Source organism: Triticum urartu, chromosome 1A, assembly GCF_056163025.1.
Source record: "Triticum urartu cultivar PI428250 chromosome 1A, HENAU_Tu73, whole genome shotgun sequence".
NCBI lineage: Eukaryota > Viridiplantae > Streptophyta > Magnoliopsida > Poales > Poaceae > Triticum > Triticum urartu.
Window position 1 is genome coordinate 507,009,731 of NC_141873.1, and position 6,873 is coordinate 507,016,603.

The window sequence follows — 6,873 nt, forward strand, 5'->3', positions numbered from 1 at the left end:
AAGTAAAAAGGAAAGAAAAAGAAAATACAAGAAAAATGGAAAGAACAAGGATGCCCAAGTCACTAGTGGAGGAGATCAGACGTGATGACGCCGCCGAACAAGTGCGAGATGAGCAACTGTGCAGGCGCCATGGAGTGCAGATCCCTGGTGGAATTACAGCGGAGGATCACCGCCTTGGCTCACAGATCCTTCACAGAGAAACCAAACAAGTCAAACTCAACCGAAATAGGATTGTCATGACAAATTTGACGAACAGAAAGAAGACTTTTGATCAAGGAAGGCGAAACAAGAATGTTACATAGTTGGATGGGAGAGGTGCCAGAAATGAGAGAACCAGAACCAGTGTGTGTGATTGCGAGGTGCTCACCACTGTCGACGATGATGTGAAAGGAGGAGGTGGAGGGAAGGAGGACGTGAAGATTACCGGGGGAATTAGTCATGTGGGAAGCAACACCTGAATCCATGTACCAGTCGGAGGTACTGCGTGAGGAAGACAGCCCGGCGATGGCGTTGTGGAGCACGGCCAGGAGCGAGGCCATGTCCAGGGGGTTGTTGCGGCTGCTGTGCGCCAGGCGAGAAAGTGGTGTAGACCAGCAGTGGGCCGTAGCCAGGAGGAGGTGGTGTGTAACCGCCATAGCCGTATGCACCAGGAACCAACAACAGCATGGCCGGAGCAACAAACATGGCCTACTAATGCGGCGCCCCAGGGCGCTGGTCAAACACGCCGGAGCCTGGAGTGTTGGGGAACGTAGCAATAATTCAAAATTTTCCTACGTGTCACCAAGATCAATCTAGGAGATACTAGCAACGAGAGAGAGGGAGTGCATCTTCATACCCTTGAAGATCGCTAAGCGGAAGCGTTACAAGAAAGCGGTTGATGAAGTCGTACTCGCGGCGATTCAAATCGCGGAAGATCCGATCTAGTGCCGAACGGACGGCGCCTACGCGTTCAACACACGCACATCCCGGGGATGTCTCCTCCTTCTTGATCCAGCAAGGGGAGAGGAGAAGTTGAGGGAGAACTCCAGCAGCATGACGGCATGGTGGCAATGGAGCTCGTGGTTCTCCAGCAGGGCTTCGCCAAGCACTATGTGAAGGAAATATGCCCTAGAGGCAATAATAATGTTATTATTTTATTTCCTTATATCATGATAAATGTTTATTATTCATGCTAGAATTGTATTATCCGGAAACATAATACTTGTGTGAATACATAGACAAACCAAACGTCACTAGTATGCCTCTACTTGACTAGCTCGTTAATCGAAGATGGTTATGTTTCCTAACCATAGACATATGTTGTCATTTGATTAATGGGATCACATCATTAGGAGAATGATGTGATTGACATGACCCATTCCATTAGCTTAGCACCCGATCGTTTAATATGTTGCTATTGCTTTCTTCATGACTTATACATGTTCCTATGACTATGAGATTATGCAACCCTCGTTTGCCGGAGGAACACTTTGTGTGCTACCAAACGTCACAATGTAACTGGGTGATTATAAAGGAGCTCTACAGGTGTCTCCAAAGGTACATGTTGGGTTGGCGTATTTCAAGATTAGGATTTGTCACTCTGATTGTCGAAGAGGTATCTCTGGGCCCTCTCGGTAATGCACATCACATAAGCCTTGCAAGCATTACAACTAATGAGTTAGTTGCAAGATGATGTATTACGAAACGAGTAAAGAGACTTGCCGGTAACGAGATTGAACTAGGTATTGAGATACCGACGATCGAATCTCGGGCAAGTAACATACCGATGACAAAGGGAACAACGTATGTTGTTATGTGGTCTGACCGATAAAGATCTTCGTAGAATATGTGGGAGCCAATATGAGCATCCAGGTTCCGCTATTGGTTATTGACCGGAGACGTGTCTCGGTCATGTCTACATCGTTCTCGAACCCGTAGGGTCCGCACGCTTAAGGTTTTGATGACAGTTATATTATGAGTTTATGCATTTTGATGTAACGAAGTTTGTTCGGAGTCCCGGATGTGATCACGGACATGACGAGGAGTCTCAAAATGGTCGAGACATAAAGATTGATATATTGGAAGCCTATATTTGGATATCGGAAGTGTTCCAGGTGAAATCGGGATTTTACCGGAGTACCGGGAGGTTACCGGAACCCCCCGGGAGGTATATGGGCCTTAGTGGGCTTTAGTGGAAGAGAGGAGAGGTGGCCAGGGCTGGGCCGCGCGCCCCTCCCCCCTAGTCCGAATAGGACAAGGAGAGGGGGGCGGCGCCCCCCCTTCCTTCTCTCTCTCGTCTTTCCCCCTCCCGAATCCTATTCCAACTAGGAAAAGGGGGGAATCCTACTCCCGGTGGGAGTAGGACTCCTCCTGGCGCACCCTCCTCCTGGCCGGCCGCACCTTCTGTAACACCCCGGATGTAACTTTCCAATTTGTACTCCAACTCTTGCCGTTTCTGGCGTTAAGTTATATTTATTTCCTCGGGTTCGGGTCTTTGTCTCCGTGTGTTGTTATCGTTGTCATGCATCTCATATCATGTCATCATGTGCATTGCATTTGCATACGTGTTCGTCTCAGGCATTCGAGCATTTTCCCCGTTGTCCGTTTTGTATTCCGGCGCTTCGTTCTCCTCCGGTGGTCATTTCTAGCTTTCTTTCGTGCGTGGGGATTAAACATTTCCGGATTGGACCAAGACTTGCCAAGCGGTCTTGGTTTACTACCGGTAGACCACCTGTCAAGTTTCGTACCATTTGGACTTCGTTTGATACTCCAACGGTTAACCGAGGGACTGAAAAGGCCTCGTGTGTGTTGCAGCCCAACACCCCTCCAATTTGGCCCAAAACCCACCTAACTCTGCTCCATCATTTAGAGCGTTCGATCATGATCGCGTGGCCGAAAACCGCACCTCATTTGGACTCTCCTAGCTCCCCCTATGCCTATTTAAACACCCCCCCGATTTTCGGATCTCCTCCTACCTCTGAAACCCTAAAAAATCGCCCCTCCGCCATCGGACGTGTCCGTACCCGTCGGACACGCCTGCGCCGCCGCGCCCAACCACCCAGGAGCCGCCACGTGGCCTCCCGCCGCCGCCCACCGCGCGGGCCCGCTCGGCCCGTGGCCGGCCCCCGCGGCCCGAGCCGCCGTCGCCGCAACGCGCCCGGCCCCGCCGCCTCATTCGCCTGCGCCGCCCCTCTCCTCGCCCGCCGGCCGCCGCCCGCCGGATTCCCGCCGGCGCCGACCTCCGCTGCCGCCCGGCCCACTCCGGCGCCCGGCCGGCCTAGCTCCGGTGGCCGCCGCCCCTCCTCACCGCCTCGCCCTCGCCGTTTCCTCGCTGGCCCCGGCCGCCGCCGACTCGCCGGAGCAGTGCGTGCCGCCGTCCTCGGTTCGCGTGCCTCGGGTCAAACCCTAGATCTGGGAGGTTGATTTTCGTCTAAGTCCCTGATATTTTTAGTTCAAGTGCTCATGTTCGTAGCTCCGTAACTTTGCATCCGTAATTCTGATTCATGCATATAGCATATCAAAATGTTCATCTCAGAGAGTACATCATTTCATTCCATTGCATCATTTTCATTTGAGCTCATATTGATGCCCTAAATGCTGTTAGAAGAGGTCTACTTGAGATAATTGTCAGATCTGCTGCTCCGTTTAGGCTTTTGTCATTTTTGCCATGATTATTGTGTGCATGATATGCCCTGATGCTCTACATGTGTTTTGTTAAGGGTTTTGTCATCTTTCCATAGGTGCAACCCATGTATTTTTGTGATGTGTGTGGTGACTTGTGCAAGCTTGCAAAGTGGTGCACTTGCTAATTCTGTTTTCAGGGACTTAGTAATTTCACTAAGTCCTGCAGCTGTTTATCTCATGATGCCAACTGTTCATGTTGTTTCCTAGTGATCCGTGCCTCTTTTGAGGATGATCAGTAAGGATGTTTTGTTAATATTGTAGTGCTCTATCCATCCATGTCTTTGTTTGCAATTATTGAGCACCCTAGCTTGAGTCAATCGAGCTCTACTTTTGCTACTTTGTGAATCTGGGCAGATTGTCAACTTGTTTGCAATTTTGCCGGTGATGTTGTAGTTGATCCGTGCATGATATGCTATTGTTTTTGCCATGTCTAGCTTGCATTTTGTGCCTTCTTGATGGGTGTATGCTTGTCTTGCCATGACTTGCTCTGTAGTGAGTGCATCGAGCTCGTAAACATGCCTACTTGAGTTATATTTCAGCATGTACCAGTTTTCACTAAGTCTGAAAACTGATTATGTTTTTGCTATGTTCACATGCTTGCAATTATATTTCCTGATCCCTTTTGGCTCAAGGTCACTAATGGACTTTTGTTAAGATCTTTGAGTAGCTCCATGCCATGCTTTACTTTGCCATGTTAAGATCCTGTAGCATATAGTTTTGTTGCTCCGAAGAGGGCTACCTGATCTGAAATTCCAGACAAGTGTTAATTTCACTAAGTTTGAGATCTGTTTTCCATATGCATTTTTGCCATGCTTGTTTGACCCTGTTAATGGATGAATTGGCCGTAGCTCAGTGCTAGACTTTTGTTAAGCATCTTGTGTGCATCCCTGCCATGTATTTTGTTGTCATGTGTGGGTGCTGTAGTATGTTCATCTCATTGCATTTAGATGGCTACTTGCTGTAAATCGCAGACCGGTGTCATTTTTGAATCGCTTGCCATTTCCAAACCGCAACTCCGATTCCGGCGTTCTTTATATCGTTTTCAAGTGATTTCGTCTCATATTTCCAGTGGAACACTTGGTTTTCCATGTTGAGGCCAGTTTCAGGCATTTCCTATCATACCTTGCATTTTGCATCCCGCATCGCATCCCGCATAGCATATCATCTTTGCATCATCTTATTTGGTCCTTGCACGTGGTTGATTGTATCCTTGTTGCTTGTTTGTCTTGTTTGGGTAGAGCCGGGAGACGAGTTCGCTAACGAGGAGCCCGTTGAGTTTGCTTTCGAGGATCCAGTCAACTCTGACAACTGTGCAGGCAAGATGATCATACCCTCGAAATCACTACTATCTTTGCTATGCTAGTTTTGCTCGCTCTTTTGCTATGCCAGTGCTACGATGCCTACCACTTTCTTTCAAGCCTCCCAAATTGCCATGTCAAACCTCTAACCCACCTTGTCCTAGCAAACCGTTGATTGGCTATGTTACCGCTTTGCTCAGCCCCTCTTATAGCGTTGCTAGTTGCAGGTGAAGATTGAAGGCCGTTCCTTGTTGGAACATCTTTTATTTACTTGTTGGGATATCATTATATTGCTATGTTATCTTAATGCATCTATATACTTGGTAAAGGGTGGAAGGCTCGGCCTCTCGCCTAGTGTTTTGTTCCACTCTTGCCGCCCTAGTTTCCGTCATATCGGTGTTATGTTCCCGGATTTTGCGTTCCTTACGCGGTTGGGTTATAATGGGAACCCCTTGATAGTTCGCCTTGATTAAAGCTTTTCCAGCAATGCCCAACATTGGTTTTACCATTCGCCACCTAGCCTTTTTTTTCCCTTGGGTTCTGCAGACTCAAGGGTCATCATTATTTTAACCCCCCCGGGCCAGTGCTCCTCTGAGTGTTGGTCCACCTGTCAGCTACCGGTGGCCACCAGGGGCGACTCTGGGCTGGCCTACCCGTACCTAGGACGATCTGAGTGTGCCCTAAGAAAGAGATATGTGCAGCTCCTATCGGGATTTGTCGGCACATTCGGGCGGCGTTGCTGGTCTTGTTTTAACCTGTCGAAGTGTCTTGAATTACCGAGATACCGAGTCTGATCGGAACGTCTTGGGAGGAGGTCTATTCCTTCGTTGACCGTGAGAGCTTGTCATGGGCTAAGTTGGGACTCCCCTGCAGGGATTGAACTTTCGAAAGCCGTGCCCGCGGTTATGGGCAGATGGGAATTTGTTAATGTCCGGTTGTAGATAACTTGAACTTTAACTTAATTAAAATGAATCAACTAAGTGTGTTACCGTGATGGCCTCTTCTCGGCGGGACCCGGGAAGTGGACACGGTGTTGGAGTAATGTTTGCGCAGGTTGCTCTCTAGTTCCTCGCTCGCGCTTTGCCTCCTCTTCTCGCTCTCTTTTGCGAATAAGTTAGCCACCATATTTTGCTAGTCGCTTGCTGCAGCTCCACTCATATTTACCTTGCCTTACCTATAAGCTTAAATAGTCTTGATCGCAAGGGTGCGAGATTGCTGAGTCCCTGTGGCTCACAGATTACTATTACACCAGATGCAGGGCCTGATGATTCCGCTCCAGGAGACGCGTATGAGCTCAAGTGGGAGCTCGACGAAGACTCTCAACGTTACTACGTTTCCTTTCCCGATGATCAGTAGTGGTGCCCAGTTGGGGGTGATTGGGACTGTGTCGCTTGTTGGTTATCTTTTATTTTGGCGCCGTAGTCGGGCCATGAGTGTCTGGATGATGTAATGTTATTTATGTACTTGATTGACGTGGTGAGTGTAAGCCAACTATGTTATCTCCCCTTTATTATTTATATTACATGGGATGTTGTGAAGATTGCCTAACTTGCGACATATGCCTTCAATTCAATTATGTCTCTAAGTCGTGCCTCGACACGTGGGAGCTATAGTCGCATCGAGGGTGTTATAAGTTGGTAATCAGAGCCTTCCCCGACCTTAGAAGCCCCATTGCTTGATCGTTTTTAGCGGCCGAGTTATGTCTAGAAAAATGTTTTGAGTCATTTAGGAATTATATATCGGAGAGATTAGGAATTCTTTTTACTTCCCAGTCTCCTCATCGCTCTGGTAAGGCATCCTGACGTAGAGTTTTGACTCTTCTCTTCTCAAATTTCACTAAAAAAGTGTTTTAGGATCACGCGGGTATCTTGGAATCGTTCCGATGGTTTTATGATGAGAACATTGTCTTGGT